This window comes from Leptodactylus fuscus, chromosome 1 (assembly GCF_031893055.1).
Source record: "Leptodactylus fuscus isolate aLepFus1 chromosome 1, aLepFus1.hap2, whole genome shotgun sequence".
Lineage (NCBI taxonomy): Eukaryota > Metazoa > Chordata > Amphibia > Anura > Leptodactylidae > Leptodactylus > Leptodactylus fuscus.
In genome coordinates, this window is record NC_134265.1 from 160,949,613 (window position 1) to 160,975,803 (window position 26,191).

The 26,191-nt window shown below is 39.5% G+C and overlaps 1 protein-coding gene across 34 annotated transcripts in view; it reads right to left on the bottom strand.

The window, feature by feature from the left end:
* The window catches only part of PTPRD (protein tyrosine phosphatase receptor type D), a 1,471,303-nt gene that overhangs the window by 819,863 nt on the left and 625,249 nt on the right, over positions 1-26,191 (bottom strand). For all 34 annotated transcript variants that reach the window (XM_075278421.1, XM_075278482.1, XM_075278474.1 and 31 more), the window contains exon 6: positions 19,287-19,329. The gene's annotated coding sequence lies outside the window, so the exon portion shown is untranslated. The remainder of the gene's footprint in view (positions 1-19,286; positions 19,330-26,191) is intronic.

Below are 26,191 nucleotides of genomic sequence, written 5' to 3' on the forward strand. Positions count from 1 at the left end.
TTCGATATTCATTTCGTTTTGGGATGCCCCAAGTGCTGTTTGAGCACGGGGAACACCCCCAGTGCTGCGAGAAAACTAATTTCCATAAAGAAGAAAGAAGAAATTCCTCAGGAACGGCGGCTCAGATCAGAATAACAAAAGGTAAGAGAATAGCCTTTCTTAAGGCTATTCCTACGTCCATTTATTGTAAAAAAGGGTTCTAATAATAGAATTCCTTTAAGGCCTAATTTGGTCATTTACACTGCATTGGTCAATTTTGAGTTAAAATTAAAAAAAAAAAAAAAAAAAAATACCCCTTAAGATATGACCGGATTTTAGAAACTGCACCACTCAAGGAATTTCTCAAGGGGTATAGAGATCATTTTGACCCCAGAATTGCTTCCCAAAAATCAATGTGAAGAGTTAAAATATAAGGGTTTCTTGGTCCTGCCTCTCCTTTCGTTCTCTGTTCTGCGCTCCCTGCTACAGTGCCAGAGCATGCCTTTGTGGTAACTTGCTCCTAGTGGGTGCTGCCTGGATACTTGGCTGCAGTAAGGAACCTCTCTAGCTATGTTAGAAAGAAGTAAGAAGTTGTTTCTGGAGGGATGATTCATTGTGCAGATTGTACCTGCGTTGCTTCCCTTCAGCACTTTGATGGAGGGAGCCAGCGTTTCTGCTGCTGGATGTTTGAAGTAACTGAATATAGGACATGTAGTGCTTCTGAAGAGAAGAGCAGGAGGACTTGGAAATCCTTGGGGAGGCAGAACTTTGAAGAACACATTTACCTTAACCCTTAACAATGTGGCTCATTCATCTCTAGATAAAGATACATTAAAGTATCAGTGCTGGATTCTGGAACATGTGCTGTCTTGGTTCTAGGTTGCTATGATTTATTGGTTATTTGTACTGCCTAGAGCAAAAATAGGGATTGATTAGCCGACATATATACTGTGCTACTGTAAAAAAAAAAATGGATTCTGATATGGCTACTAGTTAATGTACTGGGAAGCCCTCTCTTATTGTGAACACAGAATCTTCATGTTAAATAGGAAAGGTCATATTTCTTTTAACTTTTATGCCAACTTTATCATTGGATAAGGCTGGAAAATGATCTATTTGTTCTCAAGTCACTGGGATTCATTGACAGTTCAATATTGGTTACAGTGAAAGTGGGTTAACTTTTTATATATAACTAAGTTGTTGTGATTTATTGAGTTTCTGGCATAAACTAGAGCAAAGGAATATCAATATATTTCTTTAATGTCTGTTAGTGCTATTAATAGGTTAATTACAGCACACAAATACCTTTAGTAGTGTTTTGAGTGACTTCTGGGTTTCTCTGGGAACTCCTGACATCTTCTGCATTTGTTTACATGGGTATCTTCCTATTCTGTTTTCCTACAACTACCATGATACCTTAGGCCACTCAGAGCTGACTCACACTACCTCCCTCTCTCATTCCCTCATCCTCCCTTTCTCACTCACAACCCCTATCTGTTTCTCTAGCTAACCTGCTCACTGCTAGCCCTTCCTAACTAACTCAACCCCCTTGCCCATCATACTTACCTGTCTTCCAAGCAGGACCTCCTGAGCCCAGGATATCATTTCTTCTCGGCCACTACGCATTCCGACATCTCCTCCTCTTTCGCATGCCGGCCTTCCACTATGCCAGCACATGTTTTGAAAGAGAAAGTGCTCCTGGTAGCTGTTGCAATGTCACTTCCAGAAAGTACGTTACGGTCCATTCCGGACCAGAAGCAAGAGGTGGAGCTAATGAGAAGAGATCGGCGTGTTCCGGCTTCCCACTGCATTGTAAATGCTGGCATTCTGGCACTATTGCGCATGCGTGGGGGTGACCGGCATACGCAAAGAAGAGGATGCAGCCTTCTGAAAATGATGTATTGAGTGTGGATCTTATAAGCGGAAATAATGAATACAACGAGGCTGGGGTCAGGTCCTTTACAGAAGTAGCAAGTCAGGATATCGATAAGACCGAGAACCAGCTACATCAGTGGAAATGAAAAAAATGTGGGCATCCCCAGTTCCTTTGATTTATTCATTCTGGCCTGATTAAATCTTGCACAGGCACAATGTTTTTTAAGTTTGAGACTGAAGCCAGGTGTACATCTTTGGCTTCTTTTCATCACAGCACATGCGCTCAGTGATGCATCGCAGCAGGTGGCTTCAGTTCTGGGCTTGACTACCACTGCACATGCGCACCTCTTAGCACTGAAGACACCTAAAGGGCCATTCACATGGAGGAAGTTGGCACTGATTTTGGCACGATAACTCGCAGCAGAATCAGCACTGAAAAAAAGACACCAATTGACTTCAATGGGTTCTATTTTCCGCCCAGAACCCATTGAAATCAATGGGAGGCTTTTTGTCCCAGAAAATGGAACCCATTGATGTCAATGGGAGTGTTTTTTTCAGCGCGGAGTTATGGTGCCAGAATCAGCGCTAACTTCCTCTGTGTGAATGCCCTCTTACTCAGATGTGTCACTAAGCCTCTGGTTTATGCGCATTTGTTGAAATGAAGCCAAGGATGCATACCCTTCTAGTGTGAATATGTCACAGGCTGGAGGTGGTACAGTGAGGCAAAAAGAAGGCAATGGGACTTGGTGAGCCTGACTTTATAAACTATAACTAGTTATACTTTAGTTTAAAACAATAATTTGCACATTTAATAAAAGTAATTTCTCTTACAGAGGCTAGATTTGGTGGTCAGAGATTATGCAGACAACATTTGGCAAAAGGTGAGATGCTTTCTCGGGTATTGCTAAAGGTTTTTGAGGCAAGATCGTGCTGACAGGTCCCCTTTATGTTGACTGTTGGGTGGAAGCAGGTAAGTACCACTGATGAATGTTTATCTTACTTATGTGTAATTTTCTAACATTGGAGGGGGTGCCATTTAATGTTTTTATGTCTGGCAAAAGGAAATCTAGAACCAGCCTTGGGGAGCTCTTATATTTGTTTGGGTTTGGTGAGACATTCGTGGGTTGGAATAAAAGGACAGAGTTGACATCCCAAAGATAAATGTTGACTGAACATTGCATACACATTAGAAATGAAAATATGGGTAAAAATGTTATCGCTTTGTATTACACAACTTGTCCAAAATGGCTCAAAAACAAGTAGAAAAGCCTGTAGCTTACTGATGGATTAAATATTCCTTACAGCCCTGCATTTTATTATGAGAGCACTTCTGTGCTGCAATGTGCGATGCAATTACAATAACAACACTCTTTCAATAATTGCCATTTAAGTACTTTATTAATTTATATTTAAAGGAGTTTTACAATGAAAATGACCATATTTAAAATTGTAAATAATTAAAAGTTAAACATTTTTACAAATATAAAATTTTTAAAATTTTGCAGAATGTTAAAGATTGTCTCTAATTATCTCAATGGTGACAGTCTATTATCTTGATGGGTCGTCAATTGATACGACCATCAATGCAGAAACTTTCTATATTTTGAAACCCAGCCATGATTTCCTTGCTGCAGCCAGACTATCTTCTCATGCATGCACAATAAGAAAATCCTAGCAAATTTTCTGACAGGTGGCAACCATTCAAGACAAAAGACTGTCACCACCAAATTGGTTAGAGAAAATCTTTAAACCTTACCAATTATTTCTTAATTTATATTTGCAAAATTTTTTAACTTTTATTTGTCTAAAAAAATTAAATATGGTTATGTTCGTGGGAATACCCCTTTAAACCAAGTTATTCACATAAAACCCAAGGGGGCTCATCTTCTTTTTCTATTTCACATCCCTACAGGTCACTTTCATAGGAAGCCAATCAGTATGTAATACTGTAAAAACTGGAATTTACACAAAGGGGTTAAATTCATGACAAGCATTTATGTCGATGTTGTTAGGCAAGATACAATTCAGATTTATTACAGAGTACAGCTAGTTTTATTCTGTGTGCATTATTCTAAACATTTGCAAGCGTTATGAAAGAATAATTCCTAAACATAATTCTATGTACACAATGTTAGTAATTCAGAAGCTCTGTAAGGAAATCACCTTGAACTTTCTTCCTCATGATTAGCCTCTTCCGCTCACTAATGACTGACAGATTTGAAAATCTGCTTGAGCTGCCAAGTTTTGTGCTCCTGCACCTGGAGCAACCGCAATACTGTGATCTAATCCATTGCGGCATACAGTTTATCAAAATATGTTCAAGTAAATAATCTTACTAGCACTGCCGACTTGAAAGATGCAGCTTTTGTCGTACAATGAAAGCCAGAACATTACTGTCTTAAAGGTCCACATAATCTCAAACACACATGGGATGTAGTTTACAGAATAAGACTGTAACGGATTTACTAATACTGTCTAAGGCTACAGCCCCACGTTGCAGAAACACTACTTTTTTGTTGCAAATTTTTTTGCATTTTTTTGAGCCAAAGCCAGCAGTGGATTGAACAGAAGGTAGAAATCTAAGAACTTCCCATATACAGTCCTATGAAAAAGTTTGGGCACCCCTATTAATCTTAATCATTTTTAGTTCTAAATATTTTGGTATTTGCAACAGCCATTTCAGTTTGATATATCTAATAACTGATGGACACAGTAATATTTCAGGATTGAAATGAGGTTTATTGTACTAACAGAAAATGTGCAATATGCATTAAACCAAAATTTGACCGGTGCAAAAGTATGGGCACCTCAACAGAAAAGTGACATTAATATTTAGTACATCCTCCTTTTGCAAAGATAACAGCCTCTAGTCGCTTCCTGTAGCTTTTAATCAGTTCCTGGATCCTGGATAAAGGTATTTTGGACAAACAATTCAAGTTCAGTTAAGTTAGATGGTCGCCGAGCATGGACAGCCCGCTTCAAACCATCCCACAGATGTTCAATGATATTCAGGTCTGGGGACTGGGATGGCCATTCCAGAACATTGTAATTGTTCCTCTGCATGAATGCCTGAGGATTTGGAGCGGTGTTTTGGATCATTGTCTTGCTGAAATATCCATCCCCGGCGTAACTTCAACTTCGTCACTGATTCTTGAACATTATTCTCAAGAATCTGCTGATACTGAGTGGAATCCATGCGACCCTCAACTTTAACAAGATTCCCGATGCCGGCATTGGCCACACAGCCCCAAAGCATGATGGAACCTCCACCAAATTTTACAGTGGGTAGCATGTGTTTTTCTTGGAATGCTGTTTCTTTTTGGACGCCATGCATAACGCCTTTTTTTATAACCAAACAACTCAATTTTTGTTTCCAAAATGAAGCTGCCTTGTCCAAATGTGCTTTTTCATACCTCAGGCAACTCTATTTGTGGCGTACGTGCAGAAACGGCTTCTTTCTCATCACTCTCCCATACAGCTTCTATTTGTGCAAAGTGCGCTGTATAGTTGACCGATGCACAGTGACCCCATCTGCAGCAAGATGATGCTGCAGCTCTTTGGAGGTGGTCTGTGGATTGTCCTTGACTGTTCTCACCATTCTTCTTCTCTGCCTTTCTGATATTTTTCTTGGCCTGCCACTTCTGGGCTTAACAAGAACTGTCCCTGTGGTCTTCCATTTCCTTACTATGTTCCTCACAGTGGAAACTGACAGGTTAAATCTCTGAGACAACGTTTTGTATCCTTCCCCTGAACAACTATGTTGAACAATCTTTGTTTTCAGATCATTTGAGAGCGGGTTGTCCATGTTCGGCGACCATCAAACTTAACTGAACTTGAATTGTTTTGTAGAAAGAAATGGTCCAAAATACCTTCATCCAGGATCCAGGAACTGATTAAAAGCTACAGGAAGCGACTAGAGGCTGTTATCTTTGCAAAAGGAGGATGTACTAAATATTAATGTCACTTTTCTGTTGAGGTGCCCATATTTTTGCACCGGTCAAATTTTGGTTTAATGCATATTGCGCATTTTCTGTTAGTACAATAAACCTCATTTCAATCCTGAAATATTACTGTGTCCATCAGTTATTAGATATATCAAACTGAAATGGCTGTTGCAAACACCAAAATATTTAGAACTAAAAATGATTAAGATTAATAGGGGTGCCCAAACTTTTTCATAGGACTGTATTTCCCATTCGTTTTGTAGACATGCTTTGCTTTGGCTCAAAAAACCACAACAAAATCTGCAACAAGAAAGTTGCTTTTCCACAACGAGGGGCCTCAGCCTAAAAGATGGATTGTGTAAATTTAGACTTGGCAGTCTTTTTTTTTATAATTTTTTTTTTTTTTTGTTTTTACACATGGTGCCAGAACTTAGGCCATGCCCATTTCCAGTGAGGCCACAACCATTATACAAGTCCAAGTACAGAGTTATGTCAGAAATTGATTGCTAAATCTCCCCCACTGTGCTTGAAAACTGTAGATAACTGTATGTAACAGAAAATAGATCTAATTCAGATCTACAGATCTGTCCTCCCATATCTTTTCTCTAGGTTAGGCCTAGACAAATGCAATGTGCTGAAACGTGCTTTAGGGTACGTCATCTCCATTTGGTTTGTGTGGCTTTACTTTATTATGTGATGTGGTTATAGCTATATGTATGTGATTTTTGCCATGCTTCATGATTATTGGATGTTACTATTACTGGATTTAATATGTGATATCATTTAGTGTCCTAATCACTATTATATCTTTATCAGAAAATTATCTTTAAAGGTTTTCCTATTTAGAGACATTAATGATATGTGTCAATCTTCCTAAAGATAGTGATCCAAATGTGATACCCTTTCAGGTCAGACATTTGTGTCATATCCTGGGCTGAAGGAGACTAATAAGGGGGAAGTTATAACATGTAGTTGAAGAGAGGGAAGACCAACACAGACTAGAAGATCTTTGCAATGTAGAGAGGTGTCTACCCAAGTTATATAGCCCAGATTATGTTTTAATATACTCTTTATAATTTAGTAGTAGTTTGTATAACTGATGGATTGACAGTGTAATCCACTTATGATGTCGATCAATCTACTGGAAATTCATTTAGATTTCATTTATTTGAAATTATTTGAATTGCAGGGCCTGCCCAACAATTCAAATGAATAGCCGGCAGTTTCTGCCTCCTCTTCACCTAATGCTTCAAAGCCTTGACTGAGATGGAGTAACTAGTGCTCACATTCACTGTAGGTGACCTACTTTCAGTGTGACCACTAGTAATCTTAATCACATAGCTAATATAGGAATTTTTATGTAACTGTAGGAGTTAGTTTTGTTTTTGGTTGTACCAACATCCCACATGCACCAGAATTTTTAGCACATATTAGTAATTCTGGCATATTTCTAAGACCAGTGCACAACATTAGCAATTAGATGTCAATATATTATACCAAACCTCTATTCAGGCCCTTGAGATTAAAGTAATAAAAACGAAAACGACAGAAGACTGTTATAGGTGAGTAAAATTTTTTTATGCTGACAGCTTTTTTATTGTTTTTGCAGTTTACCCAGATCATTTGAACTATATTGTATCTGTTGGACTCCATTGATGACCATTATTGTATGTCTATTTTCTAAATACTTCATTACCGATTTAGTAATGTATTGCTGTCTGATTGACAGCTGTGAATTACTAAGGTGTGGCGTAGTGTTAACTAGTATTGGGTGAACTTCACGAGATTTGACTTGATTTGATAGTCACTTGTCCCCGATGCTCTGTGAATATCATATTCCATGCTCAGCTGTCACATGTGGCAGATACTTCCACCGGAAGACAACGCAGTAGCAGGACCAGGCTGCGTGGGAAGTCAATGGAGCACCTGGGACAGGTGAGTATGGTTTTCTTTTATTTTTTTCACCTCCCCAAACAAGTTAATAAAAGAAAGTTTAGCCCGGACGACCATTTTAACAAATAAAACATATGAAGCATCTTTGTAAAGTAAGAAATAAATGGTTCTTTACTATATTATTGATTGTATGTATCTACTGTACCATCCATTTAACCTCGAAAGTTTCAATGAAGATCTTTGCTTTTTCTCTAAACAATAGTTTATCACTTTACTAAGAGCCTTAATGACTCTTGTCCTTTTTTCCAAACTTAGGGACAATTAAAGTTGTAACAGCTAAAAATATCCATTAATTATGGCTGAATCAAACATCCGTGAAATGCAGATGGTAACCATAAATCAGAACAATTGGTGTGTCTAGAAATTAACATGATCAAAAAGTGCCTCTCTGCCAGCTGCCTCCTGCAACAAATCGCTAAGTGTTTTACCTGGTAAAGGCTGCATCCATTTATTTATCTCCTTTTTGCAGAGTAAGCAAAGGCTATGATTGATTACAGGGCCAGAAGAAGAACCAGAGAGTCAAAGGGAGATTAACCATGAAATATTAATTAGAATTAAAAGAAAACCCTGTTTTCCACTCTTGACTTCACTGGAAATCATGTAAAACTGAAAAACGTATGATATTATAGCTAGAGCATTCTAGATACGAATATCAGAACAACGCTACATTGTTTCAGAGGTGTAACTAGCACACATGATGTAAAAAGCACTAAAAGTAACACCAATATAAAACCATCCCCTCCAAACCTAGCTCACTTCATGACAGTGTTTTCTATTGTGTCATAACAACGTTATTGTTATACATATATATAGAAGAGAAGTATCTAGCTTGTATCTTTCTCTTCAGTGGTACTCTGATAACTACCTTTGTCCTATGATTCCTTCGTAGGCGACACAGTGAGTTGTACCCAGATCACTTTTTGCAGAAACTATATATGTATACAGATAATTCCGAATGAAAAGCAGCATGCTGCAGAACTACAGAGTCAGATCTAAGGCATGAGAGGCTATAGACTGTGACCTGTGCAATAACATTCATGTCGAGGCAACATGCGACTCCTGACCTTTCATCCAGATTAGTCATTGGCAAAAGTCTAACATTTGCTAAAAGCAATCTAGTAGACATTCAGTGACAAAAAAACACAAAAGACTAAACAGATTTGTGGATGTCATTCAATTTACAATAATAAAATCAAACAGTTTCATATATCATAAAAACCACCAGTGGTATCCATGAATAAAAATAATTTTATTGAGGGAAATAAGCTCATACATGATGGCTCATACAGTTTTATGTTTGTGTAATGACAGTAACCTCTATTACTAAATTGTCTGACCTCTGTATAAGCAATGCCGCCCCTGCTACCTATTGTGTCACCCCCTCTACCTCATAGAGTGTAAGCTCTTGCGAACAGGGCCCTCAGTCCCATTGAGTGAAGTGACTATTTCTTTGTAATGTATCTTTTTGTCTGTACTTGAACCCTACAAATTCTACAGTGCTGCGGAATATGTTGGCGCTATATAAATAAATTGTATTCTTCTTCTTCTTCTTCTTCTTCTTCTTCTTCTTCTTCTTCTTTTTATTATTATTATTATTATTATTATTATTATTATTATTATTAATTACACCTTAAAGAATAAATAAGAATTTTGACTACCATTCATCGATGTGCAATGTAGGTGTAATGTGAAATTGTAATGTAGCCCTCCAGATAGTGTGGTGGTCCTAGGGTGGTCCTAGGGCAGCTCCAGGGCTATAGTAGGTGAAGTACAGTGATTCCTTGTATACTGTACCTTACCTATTTCCTGATACTAGTACAGTATGTTTACTGTGCTCATCATAGGTCTCCAAGCCCAGTGGGTCATTGCATTTGCATAGGTTTGCCTTGGGCTGACTTAAGGTGACTTTTCATATGGGCCTCTCCTAAACATTATAAAGCAATGTTTGTGCTGTAAAATTTATGAACTTCCATTCCAAATTAGTTTATAGTTATCCTATCTTTTTTTCCCCAAAGGCTTGTTCTTGTTAAATAACAGTACATTGCATAGAAGCAATATAAATGGTAAGATATAAAAAATGTTCTACACCAAAATCTTTTTGTGCCTACAAATAATGAAACACGGCTTAAATAGCAAGCCTGGCCTGATGACGGTGGTCACTTTGACATTTGCTAAAAATCCAACAGAAAGCACAGCAAGAAGCTATTTCATCTAACAACATTATTTTTACACCTTAGACTTCATAATTTTCTCTGTCAAGTGTTTCAGGATGACCTGTCAACTTAAAAGTGAAAGCTGTGTGATTTACCTGGAAAATGTGCTTTAATTTTCCTTTGAATCATAAGCATTTTTTTTCTTTCAAGCAGCATATGTAGCTGAAGGAAGAAATGCAAGGTATAATCACGATGATTTTCCTTTAAGTAGTATTGCAATTGGCAATTAGTGAGGTGCCTTATCCGTTAATGTTCCAATAGGAGTTGTTCGCTAGGGGGAAGCAAGCTGGGATCCTAATGGCAATTTAATGTGCAAGTCACTCACAATTTATTAAAGGGAAAAAAAAAAGCATCAAGTTGTACTCCTTTACATGAAAGCAGATGGAGAAATTTAACACCAAATGCAGGCACAAAATCAAGAACAAAACCGCTGCATTATGAGGTCTCATGGTAGTTTCAGATTTATACCATATGTTATCTCATTGACTTAGAAATGAATGTACAAAGTTGTGTCGAACAGACAAGCACCATAGTCTAAAATGAATGGACCTCGCAGGGAATAAAAATGGAATCTAGAAAATTATCATGGATGGCATGCTGAAGGAAAGGAAGAGTGATGTCATGAGCCATATAGATTCCGCAATGGGAAATGATCCATAAGTCAAAAATGAATGAGTTTGCAACATTCACATGGATAGGAAATACTCAAGGGTATTATACTCGTAATTAGGAGGCATTTGCCTTTTTCCTTTCCATTGATCATGAGTTCTTGTTTACTTTCTAACAGCATTGTAGTATGGAAAGGAGTCTGATTTGCTTCTACAATTACACATCAGACAGTGCCAAACACTGCACCAGAAATCTTTACAACAACTACATCACTGTAATAGATGTAACTTTATATGCTGCAAAATAACAAATAAGAAGCAACTAGACCCTAATTCCACAATTTTCCTGGGTGTTCAACCAAAGAAAGTCACATTACTATTAGAGATGAGCGAACAGTGTTCTATCGAACACATGTTCGATCGGATATCAGGGTGTTCGCCATGTTCGAATCGAATCGAACACCACGTGGTAAAGTGCGCCAAAATTCGATTCCCCTCCCACCTTCCCTGGCGCCTTTTTTGCACCAATAACAGCGCAGGGGAGGTGGGACAGGCACTACGACACTGGGGGCATTGAAAAAAATTGGAAAAAGTCATTGGCTGCCGAAATCAGGTGACCTCCATTTTAGACGAATAGTGGATTTCAAATCCGGGTCATATGAGAATGTGAACTTTGTGACTATGAGACAGGGATAGCTGTACAGGCAGGGATAGCTAGGGATAACCTTTATTTAGGGGGGAATGTTATTAAAAATAACTTTTTGGGGCTCTATCGGGTGTGTAATTGTGATTTTTGTGAGATAAACTTTTTCCCATAGGGATGCATTGGCCAACGCTGATTGGCCGAATTCCGTACTCTGGCCAATCAGTGCTGGCCAATGCATTCTATTAGCTTGATGAAGCAGAGTGTGCACAAGGGTTCAAGCGCACCCTCGGCTCTGATGTAGCAGAGCCGAGGCTGCACAAGGGTTCAAGCGCACCCTCGGCTCTGATGTAGGAGAGCCGAGGGTGCACTTGAACCCTTGTGCACCCTCAGCTCTGCTACATCAGAGCCGAGGGTGCGCTTGAACCCTTGTGCACACTCTGCTTCATCAAGCTAATAGAATGCATTGGCCAGCGCTGATTGGCCAATGTATTCTATTAGCCTGATGAAGTAGAGCTGAATGTGTGTGCTAAGCACACACATTCAGCTCTACTTCATCGGGCTAATAGAATGCATTGGCCAGCGCTGATTGGCCAGAGTACGGAACTCGACCAATCAGCGCTGGCTCTGCTGGAGGAGGCGGAGTCTAAGATCGCTCCACACCAGTCTCCATTCAGGTCCGACCTTAGACTCCGCCTCCTCCGGCAGAGCCAGCGCTGATTGGCCGAAGGCTGGCCAATGCATTCCTATGCGAATGCAGAGACTTAGCAGTGCTGAGTCAGTTTTGCTCAACTACACATCTGATGCACACTCGGCACTGCTACATCAGATGTAGCAATCTGATGTAGCAGAGCCGAGGGTGCACTAGAACCCCTGTGCAAACTCAGTTCACGCTAATAGAATGCATTGGCCAGCGCTGATTGGCCAATGCATTCTATTAGCCCGATGAAGTAGAGCTGAATGTGTGTGCTAAGCACACACATTCAGCACTGCTTCATCACGCCAATACAATGCATTAGCCAGTGCTGATTGGCCAGAGTACGGAATTCGGCCAATCAGCGCTGGCTCTGCTGGAGGAGGCGGAGTCTAAGGTCGGACCTGAATGGAGACTGGTGTGGAGCGATCTTAGACTCCGCCTCCTCCAGCAGAGCCAGCGCTGATTGGTCGAGTTCCGTACTCTGGCCAATCAGCGCTGGCCAATGCATTCTATTAGCCCGATGAAGTAGAGCTGAATGTGTGTGCTTAGCACACACATTCAGCTCTACTTCATCAGGCTAATAGAATACATTGGCCAATCAGCGCTGGCCAATGCATTCTATTAGCTTGATGAAGCAGAGTGTGCACAAGGGTTCAAGCGCACCCTCGGCTCTGATGTAGCAGAGCTGAGGGTGCACAAGGGTTCAAGTGCACCCTCGGCTCTCCTACATCAGAGCCGAGGGTGTGCTTGAACCCTTGTGCAGCCTCGGCTCTGCTACATCAGAGCCGAGGGTGCGCTTGAACCCTTGTGCACACTCTGCTTCATCAAGCTAATAGAATGCATTGGCCAGCACTGATTGGCCAGAGTACGGAATTCGGCCAATCAGCGCTGGCTCTGCTGGAGGAGGCGGAGTCTAAGATCGCTCCACACCAGTCTCCATTCAGGTCCGACCTTAGACTCCGCCTCCTCCAGCAGAGCCAGCGCTGATTGGCCGAATTCCGTACTCTGGCCAATCAGCACTGGCTAATGCATTGTATTGGCGTGATGAAGCAGTGCTGAATGAGTGTGCTTAGCACACACATTCAGCTCTACTTCATCGGGCTAATAGAATGCATTGGCCAATCAGCGCTGGCCAATGCATTCTATTAGCGTGAACTGAGTTTGCACAGGGGTTCTAGTGCACCCTCGGCTATGCTACATCAGATTGCTACAACTGATGTAGCAGTGCGGAGTGTGCATCAGATGTGTAGTTGAGCAAAACTGACTCAGCACTGCTAAGTCTGCATTCGCATAGGAATGCATTGGCCAGCCTTCGGCCAATCAGCGCTGGCTCTGCCGGAGGAGGCGGAGTCTAAGGTCGGACCTGAATGGAGACTGGTGTGGAGCGATCTTAGACTCCGCCTCCTCCAGCAGAGCCAGCGCTGATTGGCCGAATTCCGTACTCTGGCCAATCAGCACTGGCTAATGCATTGTATTGGCGTGATGAAGCAGTGCTGAATGTGTGTGCTTAGCACACACATTCAGCTCTACTTCATCGGGCTAATAGAATGCATTGGCCAGCGCTGATTGGCCAGAGTACGGAATTCGGCCAATCAGCGCTGGCTCTGCTGGAGGAGGCGGAGTCTAAGATCGCTCCACACCAGTCTCCATTCAGGTCCGACCTTAGACTCCGCCTCCTCCAGCAGAGCCAGCGCTGATTGGCCGAATTCCGTACTCTGGCCAATCAGCACTGGCTAATGCATTGTATTGGCTTGATGAAGCAGTGCTGAATGTGTGTGCTTAGCACACACATTCAGCTCTACTTCATCGGGCTAATAGAATGCATTGGCCAGCGCTGATTGGCCGAATTCCGTACTCTGGCCAATCAGCACTGGCTAATGCATTGTATTGGCGTGATGAAGCAGTGCTGAATGTGTGTGCTTAGCACACACATTCAGCTCTACTTCATCGGGCTAATAGAATGCATTGGCCAATCAGCGCTGGCCAATGCATTCTATTAGCGTGAACTGAGTTTGCACAGGGGTTCTAGTGCACCCTCGGCTCTGCTACATCAGATTGCTACATCTGATGTAGCAGTGCCGAGTGTGCATCAGATGTGTAGTTGAGCAAAACTGACTCAGCACTGCTAAGTCTGCATTCGCATAGGAATGCATTGGCCAGCCTTCGGCCAATCAGCGCTGGCTCTGCCGGAGGAGGCGGAGTCTAAGGTCGGACCTGAATGGAGACTGGTGTGGAGCAATCTTAGACTCCGCCTCCTCCAGCAGAGCCAGCGCTGATTGGTCGAGTTCCGTACTCTGGCCAATCAGCACTGGCCAATGCATTTCTATGGGGAAAAGTTAGCTTGCGAAAATCGCAAACTGACAGGGATTTCCATGAAATAAAGTGACTTTTATGCCCCCAGACATGCTTCCCCTGCTGTCCCAGTGTCATTCCAGGGTGTTGGTATCATTTCCTGGGGTGTCATAGTGGACTTGGTGACCCTCCAGACACGAATTTGGGTTTCCCCCTTAACGAGTTTATGTTCCCCATAGACTATAATGGGGTTCGAAACCCATTCGAACACTCGAACAGTGAGCGGCTGTTCGAATCGAATTTCGAACCTCGAACATTTTAGTGTTCGCTCATCTCTAATTACTATCTGTAGATAATAAAAGTGATCATATACAATAGTTAAAGGACCTGATTCATGCTATACTCATGTCCCCCACCTATGGTAACTACATCATATTTCATATGCAATAAAAATAAACTATATTTTATAATATACCTAGTAAATATAACTCATGCTGTATTGGATACACTGGGGGCACATTTATGAAGACTTCCATTATTAACATCAGCCTCCTTAGCCCCTGAGCTGGTAGAGCTGTAGCTGACTGTGGTGAATATATATATATATATATATATATATATATATATATATATATATACAGTACAAACCAAAAGTTTGGACACACCTTCTCATTCAAAGAGTTTTCTGTATTTTCATGACTATGAAAATTGTAGATTCACACTGAAGGCATCAAAACTGAAAATACAGAAAACTCTTTGAATGAGAAGATGTGTCCAAACTTTTGGTCTGTACTGTATATATAGAGAATGTATTGCTAGGCATGTGTTATCAATATGTTCCATTGGTATGTGTGCATACAATTAATGTCAGGAAATATGTCCTCATGCCCTGCCAGGTTTATTGCTTTACAGCTTATTGAGCAGCCAGGCATGGAATAGTGTGATCTGCCATCAACCTCAGCATCTGTAAAACTTTTCTCCTTCCAAGATGGGAATAGGACAGTTCATGCCCCATCTTTTCTGGATGGGGATGGGTTGGCTCACCCTACAACTGACGTTACATCTTTTGGAGCAGCAATGAACCTGAGTGTGTCCATTTCCATCAGAAGAGATCCTCTAAGCTTCATGGAAGGACTCTAAGTATCAGATTAATTTGTGATTCTCCTTTTACTTTAAAACTGTTTGCTTGTTTTTGTCTTTTCCATACATATCACCTTTATATACAGTATATGATCAATATCAGATCAGTGGGGGGCGGAGGATTTTACAGGCTGAGGCCCATGGAGGAGCGCAACATGCACTGCTTTAGTCAGTGAAACTCATAATTCACAGGTGAACCTGTGTGAAAAACATGTTGAGGAGAGTTGTCCCCTTATTGGTTTGTATTACTCCTATCACTCCCTTTTCTTCTATCTGTTTAGCTGCTATTTATTGCATTGGATGACATGTTTGGGGTTATGTATACATAAAAAGGCTTCTGAAGGAGTTTACATAGAATCAACACAAACTTTTATTTACAAGTTTAAATGTACCTATTTAAAGCTTGATATCAGGTCATATTGTGCACATTATTGTGCAATTTTGAATTAGCCAGTTATAACGTGTCCTTCACCGTTCCTATTAGTGATGTATTTTTTCTAGAGAATTGTCAATATGAAATAAATTGAGTATTCATAGCACATTTTTCTAAACACCAACAACCTTTTAGTTTGAATAAAAAGGAAAGCTGCAATAAAGTTGTTTCAGTGAGACACCCCTTACTTTTACTATGTCTTTCATTTTTTTGCTGCTGAATATAAATACTTAGATGGAGGTTTCATAGTTTACTGTTTGTTCGCCAGGCTTGAGTGCATAGGTAGAATTATGTTCTGGATCAATGTCTGCAGAACAAAATACAGTTTCCAAATCAAAATCAGAATGTAAGAAAAAGTTGTATTGATGATGTTAAATGCCAGTCCCTTGAACACAGTTGTCAGATCTCTGATATTAATGACCTACTCTTAGGATAGAGCATTAATATTTTTAGCTCAGGAAAACCCCTTTAACACATATTTATAATCTATGCACAGTGGATTGGTGTATACTGCTATATAAGATTCTCAGATGGGAATAACTCTTCAATATCTACTGTATTACTGGAACTCTGTACCAAGTCACATAAACAAATGGAAGAATGTTTTCAATAACATCTTAATGAGATTACAGTGTATGGTTATTATATTGCTAGCATTATGTATGGTTTATTTATATTTTTACTCAATCTCCTTGTCAACAAAAATATGACTGTTATTCTGAATCCGTTTGCAAACGGACACCGGCAAACTATGACAAACACCATTAACTTATAATAGGGGCATCATAATCAGAAATTCGCAGCTGCCTTTAAGAGTATAAATGATGAATATGTAACTACTAGAGATGAGCGAGTAGTACTCGATCGAGTAGGTATTCGATCGAATACTACGGTATTCGAAATACTCGTACTCGATCGAGTACCATGTAAATGTAAAAGTTCGATGCAGAACCATCATTGATTGGCTGAATGCTATACAGTTGGCCAATCAACGCTGGTTCTTCTCCTACCTTTAGAAGTCTTCTCCGTGCAGCGTCCCCGCGGCGTCTTCCGGCTCTGAATTCACTCTGCCAGGCATCGGGCCTGGGCAGAGCCGACTGCGCATGTCTGCTTGTAGTGCAAGCATGCGCAGTCAGCTCTGCCCAGGCCCGATGCTTGGCAGAGTGAATTCAGAGCCGGAAGATGCCGCGGGGACGCTGCAAGGAAAAGACTTCTCGGAGGATCCAGCCCGACCCTCACTCGTGGGCTTGGTAAGTATAATTTGATCGAACATTGCCTACCCCTGAAATGAGCATTTTCCCCCCATAGACTATAATAGGGTTCAATATTCGATATTCGATTAGTCGAATATTGAGGGGCTACTCGAAACGAATATCGAACTTCGAACATTTTACTCTTCGCTCATCTCTAGTAACTACCATAAGCCACCTATAGGGGAGAAGAACATGGATTTATTACACTGAAAAAAAAAACTTGCTTTTTTTAATTAGGAAAACTGTCCATAGTGATGGCAAAGGGTAGCCAAAATTTTAATAGTGTGGCTCTATAGCATTGTAAAGAGCTTTGCAGCTCCGTATCAAATAAAGAGAGCTTTAAAATGTATGAAGATCTGTTAGGAAATGAATCACAAATTTACATAAAAGAAAATAAAACAAAGAAATGATAGATATAATTTTACGTACCATGGTTTAGACATGTATATTGAAAAAAAAACATGCTATTGATTTTTAACGCAAAATCCTTCTGTTTTCCTAAAGTAATTTTTTTTATATAACACCGCAAATGAAAATGATTTTCAAATTTCCAATCCCATTAAAAGACCTTATGAATTAAAATTGTTTGAAGTTCAATTGAAGGACAGTATCAGAATAACATCAATCCCCAGGAGACCTGTGGCACCTGGTAGTCACTCCAAAGGTTTTACAAATGTTTTCTTCAGCAAAGACAGCAAACATCATAAGGCCTTTGGTAAATATGTCTACTAGACTCTTTGTTTGAATAGAAATATTGAACTTCACCATTACTATTATATACACAGGGAGATTATTCCAGATTTCTGTATTTGATCAATGGTTTTGTGTGACACAGGACTTACTTATTTTATAAAACAAACCTGATTTTTAAATTGATATATAATCTATAAAATCTTAATCCAGTGAAGGTCAAACCTAAATAATGTTCAAGTTTTATGTAATTCTTTGGAAAAATAAAATAAAAAAATCTACAAACTTAAAAAGTGGACACTATTATCTCATGTAAACATTGTTATAACACTGAATTCCTACTGTAGGCCTATAATACAAGTCTCCAGGAAAAGATTTCATATATCTCATAACATAGGAGAATATATTCAATAATATAAAGAAGAAAACATACATATTTATATTTGGTTAATTATAAACCTCAGAAAATACATATTGCACAATGCAATCATATGGAATAATTTAATTTCCTTAAACACAATGGAAATACAATTTATAACATCAAATTTTTTTGGGGGGTTGGTTATTTTATAATGAGGAAAATTATGATAATTAAGGAGAAAAATCAATTGCTGTATTCTATTAAATATGCCTGATTTAAAAACTATTTTTTCCTTGTTTTCAGGTCACTGTTTCATACTTCTTAAAGAAGATCTTTCATGTTCTTCTGTACATGCAGTTTTATATACCGCTAGAAAGCCAACAGTGCGCTGAATTCACATGGTTCACTGCCGTCTTTCACGTTATGTTCCCCCGGGGCTGGACATATTGCTGCTGTTAGTTTTGTTGGGCTGTGAGTCTAGCTGGGCTTTGAGGAACACCCCTCATGACAGTACTCATCCATAGCCTTGTACTGGGGGAGAGGCATTCCCTATACAGTCCCCTCTGACTGTATAGGGCTATGGACAAATATTGTCAGGAGGGTCGTTTCTTCCAGCCCAGCTAAACTGTCAGGAATGCCATTCTGATGGTGAGCAGATATTGATGCCAAAACCAATGGCACTGATATCCCCAGCCTAGGGGCACATAATGGGAAAGCCAACAGTGCACTGAATACAGCGCACTGTCGGCTTTCTAGTGGTATAAAAACCACATGTGCCTAAGAACATGAAAGATCCTCTTTAAAGAGGATATAAGTTTGACTCTCTTTTTAAACTTAATTTATCAGTAAATTAGATGACAACTATGTTATACATAATTGACCCTCTCACAAAATATTTATATTTTATTACAATTTTTTTTATAATTACTGTATTTACAAAACATATCTACATATATTCTTTTGACTGCATCTATGAATCACAACAGAATATATACAAAAGAGTGCATTAGTAAACAGGAGGGCCCATCAGATAGAAACAGTGCTTGATTTCTGTCTTCCTGTACTCCTTATAGCTTGCTGTCTTGGCGTAGTGTAAGAACTTTGTAAAAGGGAGGCAGTTACTATTTGCATTTAGTTGTAAAATGGCCTCAAATTAATGTTAGTGGTCCAACACTATTTGCATATAATAGACAAAATTGACTTACTTGTTGCCAGAGGACATTTTGTTGTTGCAGTCCCAGGGTCGGTCTGAAATATAAAGCCATAATAAGTTGTTTAGGTAATTTAATGAAGCATTTTGATACTATAAGGAATAGTAAACTACACATGATCTCTTTAAGAGTATTAGCAGTACTAATGTATATAAGATGTCTGTTATAGTTCTATTGTTGACTGCATTGACTGCGAATCAGGAAATAAAACATCAGGGTTTCCTAATGGACTGATCTCCTTAGATGCATAAAAGAAGCATTTAATCGAGTGCACTTGGGTGCCTCTGAGCTACATGGATTCAATTTGGCTTCTCTGTTATTTCCCAATATTATCTTTATACACTCAAACTAGTGCGACAGTATAAAATCTGGGTAATAATTTGGTATTTTGAATGGAACACACTAAGAATGTCCCATCATTCCTTTGATCTTAAATCTGATGCTGGAACCTTTGGTCTGGGCAATAAAATAGAATATGTCAAAGGTCCCAAGTTGCGGAAACATGTTTTTGTTGCAGATTTTGCTGTGGTTTCTTTGAGCCAAAACCGGGAGTGGCTTGGAAAGGAATGGAAAATATAAAGGCAGCTCTGAGATGTTTTCCTTCTGTTAAATCCACTCCTGACTTTGGCTCAAAGACCTGCAACAAAAAACTGCATTTATGCAGAATGGGGCCTTAGCCTAAAGATGTACAGGGATTAAGAATGACCTAAGAGAGTTTACATCATAGGCAGACAATATAATAATACCATGTACAAACCTATAATACGCACTATGAGGGAATTTGCACATGAGTCAAAATGGCAGACAAGGGGATAAACTGTCCTTATCACCGAAGAAGCCGACAGAAAGAGGAATATCAATACTATTGGTCTGACATTGGATTTATATATTTCAGCACTCACATCTCCCACTCAACCTAAGGGCCCCTTCACACGGCGTAAGCGCTTGGCTCATTCCGAGCCGTACAAGCGAGCGCTTCTAAACACTTTGCATTCACTTCAATGGGAGCGCTCATAAAGTCGGCTTTACGCGCGCTCCCATTGAAGTGAATGGGAAGTGTTTAGAAGCGCTCGTGTGTATGGCTCGGAATGAGCCGAGAGCTTACAACATGTGAAGGGGCCCTAAGAACGCATTCATTCAATATATACTGTATTTATTCCCCAATATACAGTATATTATTCAGCCATTATTACTTTATTTAGTTATTCCTTTCTATCAGAATCCTTATTTTCTGCTAGATTATGTAACTCTCACTTTGACCATATAAAACATACAGGAGTAAGATCCATGCCTTCTTATATAATGGACAATGTAGGTTCTCCATAGAGGAAAACAGAAGCTTCTGTGGGTACTTGCTTATGACCAGACAGTTCCAGTCACATATATATTATTCAATGACCTCACAGGTATATACATATCATCTCTAAGATTACTGAAGAGAATATAGAAAGAAGGATAATTACACTGCCCCACAGTGGGTATAATCCTATAACTGCCCATGTAATGCTGTGCTGATAGATCATAGGATTGATAACAGAGCAAAGAGAAATAGAAAAGATGGTGTTTGATCCGGAGCTGAGGAGAAGCTGGATTGTGTGATATGAGTTCAGTATACATCAAAGAAGCCTGGAGAGTGAGAGACAATCAGATGATGGATGAAAGATAGAATATTTTTTTTTTACTGTAGTGCATCTTTAAATCCAAAATTGTGAACGTGAGGTAACATTTCTCAGAAACTTCCTAAATCATCTAAAAGATTTTATCATAAAATTTATTTGGGGTACAAAGCACTCAAGCATCATTTGACAGGTCATGTTTATCTAATAGAAGTGATGGGGGTCTTAGATGGCACTGGGTATCATGTAGAAGCAATTATGGAGCCTTAGAACGCTTATTGGTTGGAGTCAGTAGAAGAACCATGGGCTTACACACTGTCTACCAATAAGTATTTGGACACCTGTGGTAGAATAGAAAAACAAGATTTATTTATATTCAATAGTTGGTAGAACCCAGCAGATGCTTCCTTACACGTGGCATTGATTGACACAATACTCCCGGATGCCTGGTGAAACTCCTGGTGTATGTGAGCCATTGGTTGGGTGCGGTTTCTTTGGCCAGCACTCATCTCTATCTCCCAGTTTTGGGGGTCTGCCGACTTGGAGCACATTCCGACAATCACCATTCAACTTCCACTTTGTAATCACATAGGCCACTGCCGATTTTGGGTAATTCAGTTAGCTTGCTTATGTCCCTTATACCCCACAATTACCCCTTTCTTGAAATCGGACAACTCTGCACATCGTGGCATCTTGCATGCGACTAATGTCAATGCACTAATGCCAATGCTGTTTCCCAACGGAAGGCATGACGTACTTCACGACCGCAGATATCTTCATTTGTATGGGTGTCAAAATACTTATTAGTAGACAGTATATTAAGTGGATGCAGCTTGAAGATCCCTCACTATGAAGTTGTCTTCTGAAAAATCTTAGCATAAAACGTTTTAGAAGGAAAACTAGTTAAATACTGCATACTGTTGTGTTGACTGTACCTCCATAATTTGGGACTATAATATGGATTGCTGTTGCCTCTTCACTACTTAGAAGCACAACTTCATTCATATACATTATATAGCGACTGTGCTTTCTATTGCATCTCATCTCCATTCATTCTGACCAATGGACATGATGTCACTGCTCTGAGAAGGGGAAGGTTATTATGATAGTGCTGGACAACCCCATTAAAGAATAAATTCCTTTCAAATAATGGGGACATAAAGAGTTATTACAAGGTTTCAGTTTTATTTAATGGAGTTTAGGGATTCACTTATTAGAAGACCTATGTAATAATCAGTGAATTAAAGCTATTCCTGTATTAACAGAGGTATATTCCCTACTGAATTCATAGTTATTTCCCTATTTAAGAATTAAGTATTTCCTACACAGTCATAATGTTCTTGTAATAATAAATAATATGAAGTAAAATTGATGGCCCAACAAGAATCATTGCTTTACTAATCTTCTTCAGACCATGTGCATTGTCAACTAAAATGGCACCTATCACCACTGAAAGTGTAACTAAGCTTTCGGACATTTTTTGAATTTCTGGCCGTGTTTGTGTCACTAATTAATGTCTCCTTTCTGTGAAATCCTGCCTCTCTTTATCCTTTCCCTTGCTTCTATATTGAGAGCTGTTCCTACCTCTCTCTGTGTAACTGTGTACGGAGTACAGGCTTGGAGTATGGGGCTGTGTAAAATGTAGAGAAAATGAGGGTAGGGGAAACTCATTATAAACAGTTATATTTCAGGGGTTATAAAACACAGGAACTTGCTTTTGGTGTCATATGATGTTATGATGCTAAGGTTGCAGTGCTATCTATATTATTTCCAGAGATGTCACTGGTTGAAAAAACCTAATATATTCTATTTTCTGTTTCTATGTTTTATAGTGTTCAAGATATAACTGTTTGAAGTGGCCCTACCCTCATTTCCCCTACATTTTACACAGTCCTGTACTCCAAGCCCATACTCCATACACAGTTACTGAGTGAAAGGCTGGAACAGAATACAGAAGCAAGTGAAAGAATAAAGAGATGCAGGATTTCACTGAAAGGATCCAACACTTGTTATTACAGTATATTATAAAATTTATTGATAAACACATATACTAACAGGAAATCAAAAGTTGTCCAAAAGTTTAGGTATGCTTTAAAGTAGCTGGGCCCTAGCATATAATACCAGTTTATGTAAAAAATGGGTTACTTAGAATAGAATCGATTAGTAAAAAATTGAAAGGCACAGAGATCATTGGACAATACTAATTCCAGCAGGGTGTCAAGACTTTCAGATTAATATCAAACTTTGTATTTTTACACTAGGCCAATATTATAGTCTTTAGTTACTAATACACTCAGAGACCAAAAGTCATGGGAAGGCATGTCCAAGTGCCGGTTGTGTCAGATATGACACTCAAACAGTGTGACGCGATGCGGCCTATGGTGTTAGTGTCACCAGGATATCTGAGCAGTCTGATGCAGACAGGTGTCTAGTGAACATGGCAATATGTCGTGAGTTGATTTTGAATGTGGGATGATAATCGGTGCAAGACGCATGGGGCATAGCATTTTGGAGATTACCCTGGAATTTGGGTTTCTGAGGTCATCAGTGTCTCAGGTGGACCTGAATGATTCATGCGGGCAGTGCGCGGCAAGCACACGGAGCCCATTATATTCTATGGGGTCCATGTGCTTAATTGTCCAGCGCTTGCAGTTGCGCTGATATTCTGTTAGGGGGTCCTCCTGCGGACTCCTTCCGGACGGGAGGCAAGTGTTAATGTGAACCGGCCCATAGTCTATGGGGTCCGTTCGCTTTAACTGCACTTCGCTCCTCCTAAACACTCTCTTCCTGCTACTCGTGGACTTGGTGACTCTCCTTTAGTCAAATAGTGGTTTCCCTTGAAATGAGCTTTTTTTCCCCATAGACTATAATCGGATTCGATATTCGATCGAGTAGTCGAATATTGAGGCTCTACTAGAAACGAATATCGAATCTCAAATATTTCACTATTTGCTCATCTTTAATGGTGCATCCAATACCTTCCCATGACATTTGGCCACTCAGTGTATAATACTCTACAAAGTTCATGTGTAGAACTGGTATTGTCTACTACATGTTCATGCTATAGCAATATTATTAATGATGAATTTTCACTGTCTGAAAGTGCAAGTGTATGCCTGTCTCCGGCAGTAATGGCCAACTGGGCATTTAGGAGTTCTGACCAGACAAAGCAAACTTTGCATTTTTGTAGATAAATCTCCTATGAGAGCAGCTCCACTTCTAAACTGCCTTTTCAATTACGTTCTATTCTTCACTGTGTTCTGTCCCTTTAGGTTGAATTTTACAAGAAATTATTGCAAAATTACAAATTAATTTTAGGCATTAATCATTTTATTCATCTAGAGTAGAACTCAATGTTCTTTCATATGATAAATTGATAATGGCCTGCTTTTTAAAAATGTTTCAATGTTTGGGCATATCTTCTTAGACAGAAGATTAATAAAGAGCTTGGTTTAACTGATACTTCAATAAGTTAAGAAGAATCAAGGTTGCCATGTACAATTTAAATGACAATACAGAAAGTGTAAAAGAAAAAAGTTCCCATTTCTAGCAAAGTGTTGTTATAGTACAGAAAGTGCCAAGAACATTTCATCTCTTAATGTAAGTACTGTAAATACTAATTTAAAAACAAATTACGTACCAAAGGAACATACCGGAATCACATTGTTGATTGTTTTCAAGGATGTTCTATACAAAGGCCAGCCAGCTAGGGAATGTGTAATTCTACAGAACAGGTTGTCAATTAAAGATCCAATGCTTTTTTCCAACATTACTGTGTATATTTACTTGAAATGACCATGCCATTTATGAATTGACAATGCAGCATGTTTACTCTCAGAAACTATTAAGGTAGGAAAAAATAACCACAATGCCAGCATTAATAGTAAGACCAATGAAGGCAATAACGGATAAACATTTACTCCTATGCTTCATCTCTCATTTCCATTGCTTCATACTGTTTTTCAGGGATCACCATAAAACATACAGTACAATTATGAAATATGATGACAGAAAACAGATATTTATGTGCTATTGACAGGAGGAGTATAAGGGAGCCTGTCACCAGAACATTGCCTATTAAATTATATATACAGTCACCTAGCTGGGGTTCACAATATGCAATGGCTTTTCCTGCTTCCTAATTGATACTATTGTTGCTGAGATGCTCCTCTGAGCTTTTTTCATCATATGTTAATGAGTTGTTTGGTGCAACGAGGATGTCACCTTTGCTCTCTTCACACAAAAGAACGACCTCCCCGCTATGCTTAATAGGGCCAGGCAGTGTACATGTCAATTATGGCAAGGAGGGGGTTAGAAAGGGAGACTAGACACTGAAATGCATGGCTTTTTGGTGCTATGAGATCAATGGCGACACCCTTGTTGCTCAAAACAACTAATTAGCATATCAGGAAAAAGCTCAACAGAGGCACCAATCAGGAATCTGAAACGAGCACTTCGGTCTCATGATCCCCAGATATCTGTGGACAGATTTCATTTTAATGATTATAGCAATATTTGAAATGGCCTAAAAGTGAGGGGTCTCAAATGTTTGCTATGGGGTAAATAATTTGTTGCATACTGCACCTCTGGAAAATGCACCTGTTAGGAAAGTCATCCCCTGATGCAGGGCTATTTTTAATAGATCAGTGGGCATACACATACACATAATATAATGTCTCCTTTAGTAGCGCCTACACAAGGCCCTATGCCCCCTCAGTATTTGTATTGCATACAAATAAAAAACAAAAACATACCGTATATACTCGAGTATGACCCCTAATTTTACCACAAAAAACTGGGAAAACTTATTGACTCGAGTATAAGCCAAGGGGGGGGGGGGGGATCCACCATTGCAGATAAAAAGTCCAGTCAAGTGCATTGCAGCTTTGTAACTCCATGGGGATCATAGTAATAGCAGTTAACCCCATCATGTCCCTCACATTAACCCCCTGTATGCCTCACATAAGAGTTACTGATATGTGGGACATATGGAGGTAATAATTAGGTATCTTCATAATTAAGGTCCTTCATTAGTACCCTCATGTGTCTCACATATTAGTAACCCTTATATGGGGCACACAGGGGTTAATATGAGGGACATGATGGGGTTAACTGTTATTAATGTGAGGCACATAGAGTTACTGAAACTAAATTAATAACCCCAAATGCCTGACATTAATAGGCAGAGTAACTAAAGGAAGGTCCCTGTGTGTGTCACTTTACTGTAGCTTCCTCTCCTCCATACAATAGACATCTTCCATAAGACACAATGAATCCTGGCCA